The sequence below is a fragment of the Manduca sexta genome, chromosome 14 (assembly GCF_014839805.1).
Source record: "Manduca sexta isolate Smith_Timp_Sample1 chromosome 14, JHU_Msex_v1.0, whole genome shotgun sequence".
In the NCBI taxonomy this organism is placed as follows: domain Eukaryota; kingdom Metazoa; phylum Arthropoda; class Insecta; order Lepidoptera; family Sphingidae; genus Manduca; species Manduca sexta.
The window spans coordinates 362,031-376,775 of NC_051128.1; the positions used below are offsets into that span (position 1 = coordinate 362,031).

At 35.0% G+C, this 14,745-nt stretch overlaps 2 non-coding genes across 2 annotated transcripts; one reads left to right on the forward strand and one right to left on the reverse strand.

The window, feature by feature from the left end:
* Positions 1 to 7,451: 7,451 nt before the first annotated feature.
* Positions 7,452 to 7,525, reverse strand: Trnat-agu. The gene has a single exon. It is a non-coding gene; the product is annotated as a tRNA-Thr (tRNA).
* Positions 7,526 to 8,558: 1,033 nt separating this feature from the next.
* Trnat-agu lies at positions 8,559 to 8,632 on the forward strand. Its single transcript has one exon. It is a non-coding gene; the product is annotated as a tRNA-Thr (tRNA).
* The last annotated feature ends 6,113 nt before the right edge of the window (positions 8,633 to 14,745 follow it).

The window sequence follows — 14,745 nt, forward strand, 5'->3', positions numbered from 1 at the left end:
CTAAATTGTCTGCAGCATGCCTCATCTATTTGTAAACCTAGAACATATATCAAAGTAGCGCAATTTATTATCACAATGCGTTCTCTTCTAATGTAGCTGCTTTCAAATGCCTTCGGAACGGTTTTTCCGGATAAAGGCAAATGTAAATTTATCTCGTTCCCGTTTATCTGAAATGAGATCACATTTGGGTATTCTTTATAGTTTAGTAAAAATGACTATTCGGTGTTTTATTTCCTAGAAAAGTATATATTTAAACCTTTTACCCATTTCATAACGCCTCTGATCGAATTCAAACAGTGGAAGGCATCTATTTAAGTCTATTTAGAAAAATCATGGTTTACAACTGTGTGGTTATTTTGTATCTCTCTCATAATTCTTAGTAGTTAAATAATTACATAAATAAGCTAAGCTGGTTCTACATTTTGCGACATTATGATTAGGCTCTATCGGTTTATAGCAAGAAAGACTTCTTTAATAATGTTCACAAGGTATGATAAAATTTGAACTAGTCTAGAATATAATATAAATGCTTACCATCAAAACGTAATGAAACTGAGCAATAATTATATGATTTCAGAATTTAATAAAGAAGAAAATCTATTGGCATTTGAAACACTCTCGTAATACAGATTTATAAGAATCCACGAATGTATAAAATTTGAAAATAAACACAAAATAAATTAGCCTTAGTTAATACGTTAGTAACTTAGATTACACAGAATCACATTAAAACAAATAAAATGGTACGAGTAAACGAGATTGGGAAAGAAAATTGCATATCAGGCGATCTTAGAGCAAAGAGCAATAATTTTGACGTGAGGTTTCATAGAAGTTTTGGCATTGGAAGTAAAAACAATAATTATTTGGATTTACATAATATTCTTATAGTAGAATTCGGCGGAAACAAGCATCTATAAGTGATGCATGAATCGAGCACGTCTTCTCTATCAGAAGGCTAATACAGTAGTCAAAAAATACACATCATGTCTTTACCCCCGAAAGGGTAGGCAGAGGTGCAATCAAGGCGCCCACTCTTCGCCATGTGTGTCCTATCTCATGATGTAATAATCTGGGAGCCTTTTACTATATTGGATCCAAATTCCTGACCCCGAGCCGTGACTGAGTAGCAAAAACCCAAAATCACGTTGCTCGAGCCCGGATTTAAACCCTGGACCTCAGAGTGGTTTCGCACCGAACACACAACCCAACTTACCTATCGAGGCAGTCAGCCACGCATAAGTTGTCAATATATTGAAATAAAAATAAGAAAACGAAGATCAACGTGGCTTTTAGTAATCTTATTTACTGTATGAAAGAACTTGAAATGAAGACGTTGTTCAAATGTTTTCTTATACATTCATATAACATTGATATTACAGTGACTACTATTATTATATTCTGAATATTGTCATAAACAGTATATATATTTTAGTTCAGGAAGTTTCGTATATTTCATGATCATCGTCACCAACTAAGTGAAATCGACTGCGTGACATAGGCCTCTCTTAAAAAATTCTACATCTAGCGTCCTTCTATGACCTTTATCAAGTCGTTAAGGCGAGTGCTCTTCTTTATTCCAAATCGTATACTTAGCGATGCTATATTCTCAGTCAGCATCAACTTTATTACATTTTTATTTAAAATTCTAGAGTTGCTCTAATCCACGGCTTCAAAGCTTATTAATTATTATTAACATTTGCCCGCAGTTTTGGTCGTGCATTTTTTTTTAAATTAACACACACACATGTGTATGTGTTTAGCCATGTGTGTGTACACATCACGTCTTTCTCCTCAAACGGGTAGGTAGACGTCCACCCAGGGTACCCCACTTTGGCTTGTGTGTTTCGTCCCATGATATGATAGAAGGCGAGCATATCGCCATATTGATTACAAATTCCAGACTCCAGGTTGATATTAGGTAGAAAAACCCAATATCCCTAAATTAAAATATACAAACCAAAATAAAGTTTGATTTAAGTTACTGACGATTAGTGAAAAGTTAAGGTGATCTTTTTAATCTGTTGTTCTAAGAATCATAACAAGCAATACGAATTAACGAACTATTTCTGAATAATGTAGATTCAAATTTAATCAAATTACACTTTCCTATGATAATGTAGTTTATACTCAGATAGGTTAAAGTAATATAGGGTACAGCATATCTTTACGATTTAATTATTTATATTTTAGTTAGGCACAAACAGACTTATTTTTTTATATTAGTGTAGATTAAAAAATATCTCCGATTCAATTTCTTAGCACTAAGTAGGCTCGCTATGAATATCTTTGTTGTTCTTAATACGCATGTAGTAATTCATTAGACGATTTCTTTCAGTCATATTGTATAAATAATTTAATGATTATTTTTGTATGAAACCGCTTAAATATTTTTTCTTCTCTTTATCATGCACTGTAGTTTATACCTTAAACTGATTTTGAAAAGAGCAACACCAGAGTTTCTTGCCCGTACTTCTCTGGTGAGAACTGCTTTCCGAACTGGTGGTAGAGTTAATATTAACAGAATCTAAATAATGTATAACATTTTACGGGTTCAATAAATCATTTCATTTCAAATTCAAAGGCATCCAGGCTCCTGTTGATTTAAAAAATAATTATTTTCGGTAAAAAATTAAACCAACTCCAAAGAATGCGGAGATTCCGGTCGTATTTTTACACAATGACGAGACGAGCAGGAGCCTTATTGTATATCCGACATGATATTTTGACAATACGTAACAACCCCGCCGCATTTAATAGCCGTCTTCAATAATCAATCTCAATATCAATCTTCAAACCGACTTTGAGAATAAACCAATTAAAATAAATAATTAGTAAGCGTCAAAATAAACTTTGTTCTGATTGATGATTTTTTGAGATAAATCGAAAAAAGTCATTGGGGTTGTTTATTTAAAATTTTGGTAAGACAATATAAATTGGCATAAAGAATATTTCACTCTAATTTCACACAAATAACGTGACACGGTTGCATGTGAATTTACGCTGTCTTAGAGTACAATGCGCCTGATCGCTCGACTGACGCACAAGCGTCACACTAGAAGTATTGGCTTTCAATAAAGTAGGATTTTACCAACACTCATTATTAGCAATCACACATTGTTTGGATCTGAGGACGTATCAGCCTCTAACTATGTAGCCAGACAGCTGACAGTAACCCGACTTTGATTTTGTAGACTATCCTGCCCTCACAAGCCAATTCAACTCCTGTAAGCCAGGATCGGCAGCTTTTCATGACACCGAGTGGTGAAGCGTGGCGAATCTCAGGGAACATTAACTGTCTTTATCACGAACAAAATTATGAAATAGAAATACAGGGAGGAGTTGGAAAAATGTTATTGTCCACTTCCTTCTATAGTAAAGTGAGCCTGTGCCACGTTCTGTCAATATTTTTGTCATAGAATTATAGATACGAGCAAAACTGCGGGATTCAGCTATTATAAAATTATTCTCTTGAATAGATATCTGAGTCTAGACTAATAAATGAATATCTTAACAAAATTAATAAAGAAAGTATAAATTCGCAATAAACACTTGATTGAATTTAGTTTATTAAATTTACAGCCAGTAGCGTAGTGGTTGATGAGTCTGCTAACAAACGAAAGGTCCCGGTTTTGATACTTAATCTGAAATATGTGATATTTGTTTACCTAATCACGCATATAGCTATAATATGTAACCGCATATACAGAGGTTGGTCCCGGAAGACACTTATGTAGGCCACTTTGGAGGTTTTACACCTTGTGTAGGGTTATCGCTGTCCGGGTATAATATCATGGGCTCAATATTAGAAGTCCTATGTTATTTTTCATTTATATTGTGCGGTGTAACTATTGGACGTAACAAGACTTAACATCTCAAGTCAGGATGGCGAGCGCAGTGGATCACCAAAGAATACTTTGTAATTCAAGGTGTTGGATGGTGTTTATGGGCGGTCGTATTGCTTACCATCAGGCGAACGGCAAGCTCGTCTCGTCATTTAAACAAAATAAAAAAATATTTATATATTTAAGATTTCAAATTATCCCATTTAAAGACAATAATTCATATTTCCCCTTTGTATATTCTTTGGGATTAACGGAAATTTCACTAAAAATATTTAGAATTCTATGATATATAATTAAAGCACATCAAATTGACCCTTGTCATAGTCTGCCAGTGATATATCCTACCACTGCCAAACAAACAAACTTTAATATTATAGTGGGACTTAGATATGTAAAAAACCATACTAAGTTTCAATTTAACCAAGCGCGGTTACTAGTTTGCATTGCACCACTCGCCGCAGTTAATTTAACTTTTTATTTAACTTTCAAAGTTTCCTTCTAGCGCGGAAACTGTTAAGAATTGCACAATATAAATACAAAATGCGGTGTTTTATTAAGTACATAGATGCGGTTAAGGTGTCAGCGTTTTAAAATTTTATTTAAGTGGGATATAGTCAAATTGGTTGTTGTAACTTCTCGTAAGTCAATGAGTTTGTGATAGTAATTGATGTTTTTCTAGAAATGTCGCCTTTTAAAAAGGAGTAATGTGAGCAGGGGAGAGTTGGGTCTTTAACAATCAACAAGGAGTTTCAGGTCGCTGATGCATTTCGAATGGTGAATGATTTACAAAGGCCCAGAGATTCTCTTCCCTTTCCTAAACTATCCAATTTATGGCGGGCCGACGACACATCCATATTATAGCATTTCATGGCACAATATTTCAAAACGGCTGAGCAGATTCCAAAATAACCCCATGAGTTATAAACAAACCACAATCGCCTACAGCACAAACCATACCCTATAATTATAATAAAATATTCACCACATTCAAAACATAGAAAGAAGAAATGTGAATTTATTGTGGTTAGCTCTCGACGCTAGCACAAAAACATTTAACTTTTTAACAATTTCGCCTCGTGAAAATTGTTTTTCGCCCCACGCCTTATCTGAAAGCGGACAAACTGCTAAGTAATTAAAATTTTGTGGTGACTAAATTCCGAACAGTTTCACAACACGTACGCTGGTATTTTTATTTTTGATGGGGTTAGCTGAAGATTAGAGCACATACTAGAATGTCCACACCATTGTGTTTTGCAAGCTTATCATATCGGGTTTGTTCAACTATATAGTGGGGTCGGCACTTTGGATACTTTTTAAAGTATGTAGAAAAATATTTGGCTTATTTATGACCGGGCACTTACTTCCCATCCCGATCAAATTGTGTTTTAAAACCCTAAAAAAGAAACTGACTATTGTTCGACCTGAAATTCGAACCTAAAATCTTCACGCCGATAATCCAAAACTGTCACTAAACCAAATATTATATGAAATCCATACGGGACGTATCCTTTAATGTAAGTCAAAGTGACTTAAAAAAATTTGCTAAAATAAACATTTCTCAAGATCACAAATTGAGCCGAAACTAACCTAAAATATATTCATTCAGTTATTTGTGAATACTTTTATTAAGGACCCTTTTCAAGCAAACGAGCTTGAACAATTAATTCCTAGCATATATTTAGCGGCTCACGAATTAAAAGCGGGAATATGCAAAGATTTCCAAAAAATCTTCTATAAAAGCTCTCAAAGCTGTAATTAAGTCTTTTTAAAAATATACACTACCAAAATATTCCTTATAAAATAGTATTTGAATAACTTTAGTGGTTAATTTACTAAGTTTTAACACTTTAATAGGTCATAGTTACGTAGTAGCCCGAGATTAACAAAGGCGTCTTGTTGGTTCGTATAAAGAAAGTTGAGTACGGGTCATCTAATGCCTTTGTTTCCGATGTTATAATGTTCATCCGAAACATTTATATATTGGTCAATGCATTGCACAATTCCATTAATATTCATGCATATTTTATACGAAATGAATATGTGGATGTGGTATGTGAATTTTCAATGCGGGTATATTTTAAAATGTGTTTATATTTTTTACCAATTGTAGGTTTGTTTTTCTTCTAATTCTTCTAATTGTACTTTTTTTTTAAACGAGTACGGCAAGGTCACGCAGCGGCGATAGTCTAGTTGGGTGTGGAACGGACTGCCAAGACGAATGTCCGCAGGTTCAAATCCCACGGGCACACACCTCTGACTTTTCTAAAATCATGTGTGTAATCTTTGTGAATTTATCGTTCGCTTTAACGGTGAAGGAAAACATCGTGAGGAAACCTGCACATCTGAGAAGTTCTCTATAGGAATTTCGAAGGTGTGTGAAGTCTACCAATCTGCACTAGGCCAGCGTGGTGGACTAAGGCCTAATCCCTCTCAGTAGTAGAGGAGGCCCGTGCTCAGCAGTGGGCAAGTATATAATACAGGGCTGATATTATTATTATTATTACGGCAAGGTTACCCCTCTGCATCTGATGGTAAGTGGAGTGGGGTCCGATAGAATTTCGACTGACGAGAGATTACCCCTCGGCAGTCGATAAAATTATGCCGGCCTATTCGAACCGGAAACATACTGGCTGATCCCGGAACGGGACACATTTACGAGGGTACAATGTCGGGTTTTAACACCTTGTGTACGGTGGTCGCTATCCGGGCGAATATGATACCATCCGCAAAATAATGGCAATGTAATAGTGTATGATAAATATTAAATCAGGGGCCTTATTCTCTATCCCGCACGTTATTTTGACAGTGTGTAACAAGCACGTAACACTACGCATCATGTTTAGGACTATAGAAATTTGGCTTACAGAATACCATTCCACGCACATTTCTCAAAGATAACATGACACGGCCGCGTTACGCGTTTACACTATCATTCAGAATAAGGGCCCTGATAAATAAATAAATTACACGCGGTATTGTCACTTGATCGCAGTATTGTCCTTATAGGATCACTTTGTTGTCCGTCTGATCCGTCAAAACCCTTTTTCTCAGGTCTTTATTAAAGCGTGAAAGGTTTAAGAGAATTTTTCAATCGGATTTTCAGCAAAAAGTTACCTGGGCGGAGCTAGGACCAAAAACTAGTTAAGAATATACTAATGATTTTTATGATTAAACATTATTTTAAATACATATTAGTAATAATTAAAATTTTAAATTTCAATGGCGGTATTAGACTGTTTTTGACACAAATCAACTGCAACTGAAAATTAGGCCATCAAAGTTTTTAATTCTGGCACCATTTATTAAGATTTTTTATTAATATTTAAAATACTGCAGCGCCTCAAGCGCATAGATCATACAAACATAGATATAAGTATGTATAAGCGGTAGGCACAGGATTGTAATCGCCGGTACTTTTTAAAATAAATCAGTTAACTTCCGACCGCAATGTTTTAATGACGCTTTATAATTGAAATAAGTTTTACGAAAAATGTCTATCATAAATGAAATTATTGAAGTGCATGTACTACATTGTGGACTCCTAATATGCAAAAAGTACCTATTCGTTACGTTTAAAGTTCTAAAATAGTATCGAGTAAAAATAATCTAAGGCCCCGGCGAGATTCGAACTCGCGATCTCCTGTTTACTAGACAGGCGCTTTAACCAACTAAGCCACGGCGCCTGATGAAATACTATGTGAAATAATTCTTAGCTGTTGTATCATCTTATTAAAGTCAGTATTTATTTTTGGTAGTTTCGAGGATGAATGCCCCTACAAACGTACGCGATAGACAACGCTCTTAAGTCTTAGGTTCAAATTCCGTGTCGGAAAAAGTTTCATTGGGTTTTTCTGCTTAGTATGGCGAAAGAATAGCTATCTATCACGTCATGAGATAGAACACACTTGCCGAAAATTTTATGCCCTGGTTGTATCTCTGTCTACCCATTCCAGAAACATATCATGAAGTGTGTAAGGACTAAAGGGCGGCTTCAATTTGCGACAAATTAAATTCTATACAAAAACTTATTGTTGACTAGTTTTTACTAGCGACTTTTCCTGCGTGTAGGAAATACCGGTGTTCATAATGAATCTCTTATAGTCGAATTTCGGATGACCGAGACCAATCTCAACGAAGATCAACCAGGTACGCAGGAGATATGACGCACATACTTGAGCACAATACACAGGTGCACTCTCTGTTCTTTCACTCTCATAGTCCGGGGAGCAGCCAAGGTTTATAACCGGGGAAAGATCAGGCAAAAGATAACCCCCTAATTCATAGACGTTTTTATCTAAAGACAGAGCAAAGCTGTGATAACAAAACTGTGTCTCAGTGCTGACAGCATGGCAGCCTTCGCAGTGCGTAGACATAGGGCCGTTGTGATTGGCTAATTTTGAGATAAAAAACGTCTATGAATAAGAGGGAACGTCTTAAGGTACTTTCCGAGGCACGTATGTATCACACAGCCAACTTCCTGATTCCGAACTACTACTAAAAAAAAAATTAAGTTAAAACCCAGACACAATTATTTTCCAAAATATGCTAAAACAAAATGTTCCCTATTTATTAAATACTGTTGAATCCACAAATCCTAGTATTGCTTTGGTCGGAACAAAGTTATTATAACACAAATCTGTAAGAAAAAACTAAAAGGAATATTTAATCTCATCTGTTGGTAGAAAGAGCCAGAAATTTTTCAGTGTTTATACAACAGGCGCCGTGGCTTAGTTGGTTAAAGCGCCTGTCTAGTAAACAGGAGATCGCGAGTTCGAATCTCGCCGGGGCCTAGCAACATACTATATTTTTACAATAAAGTTTTGCACATTACCAAATAAAGAATTAAAATACAAGTCCTCAATCAAGTTAATACTTTGCATCTCATTAGATAAAATCCTGTATGCGAAAACGTATTTTACGACTAATGGGAAAGAATAGTAATTACTGAAATATGGTGGCTTTCAACTTCCAGTTTTTTCACTGGCCCAAAACGCAATAGAAACTATTTTGCATCGGTTTTGAGATCGTGGTATCGCATGTTGTAGAGCGTAAATAATATATTTACGGTATTACTCTAACACTTTGGAAAAGCCTACTCTTATGTAATTTAAAATTATAGTTAGTGTATCGACTAATAAACTACTATACTAATGATTTATTAGGTTTACGCGAATTTAAATTGACATAAAACTATTTTATGTATCGGGGTATATATTATAATTTTTCCCTGGCGTTTCGAAGATTTTGCAGCCTTCGTACTTCGTAGTCATGAGGGGGGCTGAGATGTTGGTCGTCTAAAAGTCATAGTTTAATATTTACCTACATTTTACAATTATACACAATTTTGTTTTGCTTCAACTATTAGTCAGTTTTAGAAGTTTTTATTAGACAATTTTCTAGCCTGTTCTTAGATAATTAAATTAAATTTGTTTTTAAAAATTAACTGTTTATGACTAGTTCTTAGACTTTGTTGAAATTATTAAATATTTCGTCGTAAGAACGTCTAATTTATTCGAATAATAAATTAATGAAAATTGTATTCGCTGTAACAACTTTTGTTCAAGCTTGCAGAATTTCATTATAAATCTTGTGTCTGTCAAAATAAATTAATTATTAAAATCTCATTACAAGATAATTCACAAAATTGGTCGTAAAAATTCATATTAAAATGTTTTCCAAAACAAGTTTCGATTTATAACATTTGATATTTGGAAATGTCTCGTTGGTCTAGTGGCCGCATTATTGGTTTGTCACACCGGTTCGATGTTCAGATAAAGAGAAATTTGTAGGATCCTAGCTTTGTATCCCAGCTCTACCCGTGTTAAAAACATTTCCCTGTAACAAAAATTTAAACTCGCAAGATGATTAATTATTTAAAGGAATTGGCAAACCCGTTTTCTTAAGTCCATCCTTATCCATATAACCTGCCAAAATTCACACCTACTTTTACTTTTTATCTTGACTTTCCGTTTGCTACATCCCAAGATTTTAGGCTTGAAATAGTCCCCTAGAGTAAACATCGAGAGACATGCTTTACATTTTCAAGTATTCGAGTCAATTTTTTTGGGCCTAGCGTGGCGTCCCTCTTTCTGTTTTGACGCATTACGTTTCGTTCATTTTATTTCTTACTCTCTTGACGGTGTACCCTCAAATAATAAATACGCCCCTGAGGCAATTCTGTACTGAATAAGAATGGACGCCCATGTACGGGGGGACATTTGTCGCGGCCCTATGCACAAAGTCAAGTGTGTATACCTCATTGTTGCCAAATTACATTGAGATCTATGAGGGCTTGCGAACATTTCCTGGCCTTCTCCCCTCTTTCCATCTTAAGAGGGTTCCTTCTCCTTCCCCCACACTTCCCTTCCTCAGATATCCCCTCACAACTTTCCTCCTAGCCCCTGCAGTACATAATTCTAGGGATTCCAAAATCCTATTCGCAGGTTTCTCCCGATGTTGACTACGGGGTCCGAAACACAAAAAAAAAACGAAACTATCCAGGGTTGTTTGATACGAGTTGTTATGACTATTCAGTAAAAGTTATGTAACTCAGATTCCTCGGATGTATTTCATTAATTCTAAAAATATTCTCTCGTAATTTAAAACAACATTTCCTGCTAGTAAAACTACGTGTATAAGGTAAGAGGCATCGTGTCACTTCTTCAACTAAAACGAGTCGTGTCGTTAGCAACTACAAGCTTCAAACAGGTTGCAGTATTACTTGTGACCTAATAAAAATGATACTGGATGATACGGATAAAAAAAAATATAGTTTTAAATTAAATAAAAAAAGAAATAACTGTTATACAAAAATAGTTCTTAATCTTAATCATAAAAAATATTTAGAATATATTAAATATCTGCCCAATTCTAATAATTATGTCTTTGGAATGGTAGATCTCTCAAATCACAAGTAAATATAATATTCTGAATGACGAGGTGAACTCTTATAAACACTAGAAAATAACACAAAACTTTCCTTTTTCATATAACTCCCTGTATCTTATAAAATAACACACAAAAGAATAATCTAAATTCTATCACGTTACAAAGAATTTCATAACATGACAATATTACGTATAAATCAAATAAACCTTCACTCCGTCACTTGGAAGTTAATAAAACAAATTAAAATGAAACAACAGTGTTTCATTTAAAATAAACCAGTGTCGCAAAAGCTTTAAGCTCATTCCGAGAGCTTCGCCGCCGTGCCGAAGACGTAATCTGGTTAGTCGCCGAGGGGTTGCTTTCCATTAAGGCATTTAATGTAATAAACGTTGATTTAAGAACGAAAATAAAATGTGTGTGGGCTTTGTGTGTTTTAGTTATGGAATTTCCATAAACGTGGTATCCAAAAGGAATTTTCTCAGTAACGTTTCATTTGGCTTGTAGGCGCTTGGTTCTCGGTATTTTGTGATAGAGGCTACATAGGATGAATGCCTTTCAAGGCATCTGGATCTGGTCATCTAAGGTGCTACACAGACCCTGTAAAGTAATTGCTAAAACACTATATTACCATGAAACCTTCAGATCATGTTAAACTGATTATGCAATACGTATGAAAAAGGCAAATTTTTTAAAACATAAAAAAATACATTTTTTTAAAGAAATATTTATATATATTTTTTGAGTAGGCAAAAGAAGTATTAATACTAGAGATGTAAAGTGATCAAGCATAACACATGAAGAATTTAGATTACATTGATTTACAGCAATGTATTAGTTAAATGTGTGATTTTCCCTTTTAGAAACTGCCAGTACATTTATTGCTCGTTCACATTCCTATACATCTAAAACTTTAAGTACCAAATTCTTTATGCAAAGCGATGCTCCCATAATTAGTACTTTCACGCACACAACTTTTATACCCAAAGGAGTAGGCAGAGACGCAACTGGTGCACCCACTTTCCGCCTTGCGTATTGATTAGAAACGCTTAATATCACTGCTCAACCCGAGAATCGCACGAGACTTCAGCACTACAGACGTACCGTAACACTACGCCACCGAGGCAATATTCTGCTTTACAATGCGGTAATAATCACAGCTAATTGCCTACTCTTTATCTATAAAACATCGAAACAAAAACATAACAAAACACGAAACGTATGAAACAGCGCGGAAACGCCACAAAGATAAGCCTCGAACATTTTAAGACAAACAGAAATATTTGCGTGTTCCTTCGTTGGGTTTAATACACCATTTGTCTCACAAGAACCTTGCTGTTACAGTGAATTGACAAAACAGAGATAAAAATATTACAGACAAAGACTACAGACACATCGCTAGGTAAGGTAGGTTCAAGTCATGACTATTGACATTTTGAAAATACAGATTCCAGGTTGATATTGTGGCAGTGGGCAGGACATATCTGTCGAATAACCGACAATCGGTAAACGAGTTCTTAAGTAGAGATGACGACGCCGCAAATGTAGTGTAGACGCCCTTCAGCTAGGTGGAGCGAAAGGTCACTGGCAAGAACTGGATTCGAAAGCTACGGTAAAATGGCGCATATTTGAGGAGGTCTCTGTGCAGTATTGAACGAAGATATTGGCTGATGATGACGATGATGAGACTGATATTATACAAAAAAAACCCAATGTCAATTTACCCTTCCAGAGAACCAAACTTTTGAGACCGACACAAGCAAGGCAGCCGTCCAAAACACATCTACACCAGTGAGGCAGGATATTTTAAAAAGGAAATTTGGGTTTAGGTTAAAGGTAAAGGTTCAGTTTTTATTTTGATCAATCTGAATTTTTAATCATTCAATATGTCACAAAAACTGGATATATATGGACATCCAATCCCAATATCTGTCCAGTTATCTTCCATTCAATAACAAACTCAAACTTGGTGTTAGATGGTCGTTATTCCTTTGGCATTGAAATCGATAGCAGGGCACAATACCGTGACACATCCAAAGTGACGTGTTGACGAATGCTGTGAAAGCGTGTTATTGCTTCGGCAGCGTGTTTCGAAACGGGAATAAAAAAGAAACTAGGGGACGAGAAAGTCACCTGTATTTAACTCCTATGATATATCTGGAATAACAAACTCAATAAGACACCAAGTTATTAATTCAAAATTCTGTGTGGGACTATACCACACTCAAGGATCTTATATCTAACGAATTAATCAATTCTGCTGAACCATCGTAACAATTCAATTTAAACATAACATGCAATTTTATTATTATTAAAGCCTTTCTTATTTCCCATAGCCATAAAAAAGGTAAAACATCCAGTAACATGGCACAAATACGGAATTGCTGACATCACTCCACGAGGCGCGCCACTGAAACTGCGCCTGCGCAGCCTTGGATGTTAACATCGAATTCGTCACTACGCAGTTATAATATTTTAGTTTAGAATTAAAAAAAAAAAACAATAAAATTAAAAGCCTCGGAAGCGTTATTTATTGCGGGTACGCAACAAAAATAAGCAACGTCAGTGAAAAATGATGTTCAGTAAAATATTCGGAGGTACAATTATCACAATAGGTAATCTAATTGCTGTAGTACCCTAGTTTTTCACCTATTCATGTATAAATATAATTACAGTGGCTGCTATTTTTAAACCTTATTTTAAAATTGACTTGAACCAAACAGAGCTTTGTAATACGCAGGCGCAATACATAGTAACAAAAGAATAAAAGGATGCAAAACGTAGCATTCAGGCTGGTTGAACGCTGTTCTTTTTTCAAATATCGTGACGCATTTTCGTTTCATAACGTTTCTAAAGAAATTTCACTTCAAAAAGTGGCTCAATTATACAAAGTGCTCTTCTAAAATTATGTAAAGCCATCTTGTAACTATCTAATCAGACGATTCCAAAGCGAGAATTTATTAATTACAGTAATAAATATAAAGGCATTTAGACCAAGACGGATTAGACCCCGCTGACGACCTAACTTTATCTTCAGCTATAAATTAGTCTGAAAGTTCAGTGTACTTATTGGATTAGAGAGCACCAACTTGTTAACATTTCTGATTTTAGATTGATATACAATTAGGTTATTGTTAACTAGGTGTTGCGCGCGGCTTCCCCTGAGTACAATCTTTGCCAAGACAGAAGTCACATAGGTACTGTTTCAAATTCATCTAAATGTGTGCAGCGGGTTTTGCGTTTACTTCCAACAAACATCTAATATATTTCTCAATATCCGGGTAAGCTATCATCGAATATAAGACGACTAAATACAAACGTCATATTCCCCAATGAAATGGTAAACAATACCGTGTTATATTAATTAACTGTCTTATACGTTAACTGGTGCATGACATATACTTGTCATTGTAAAACGAGCCCTAAGATATATAAATATTAACGCTTTAATCCCGGAATTATTTTTTATATGCCAAAATTACGATTTATAAGGAGGATTTTGGCAAGGGAGAGGGGATATTTGAGCCTACAGCAATTATCTGGAGGTAATTCATATCTATTAACAACATAACGTCCGACGCAGACGGTCGTTAATACTTCGTGTGGAATATCCGAATAAAATAAATCGCGGCGTTCAATAATTATAGACATTAAATACGTCATCCATTCTTTTTATTTACGTTTATTGCATGGCTTCAAATAAATAGATTAATAAATTAAATTGACCCACGACGAATGCTCAAAGCAATCTGTAGTTACGTGTAAAATATAAATGATGTAGCGAATTTGATTCAAAATTTGACGATGTGAAACAAAATGAAACGGAATAATTTATTTGAACCTGTAAAATGATATATAGTATATAGATTCTGTCAATATTTACTCTACAAGTTCGGAAAGCAGTTCTCACCAGAGAAAAACGGGCGAGAAAGTATAGTGTTGCTCTTTTCAAAATCAGTGTTGACGATGAGCCAGTACTCAACCAGTTAAAACAAAAATATTTATTCACATACGATAA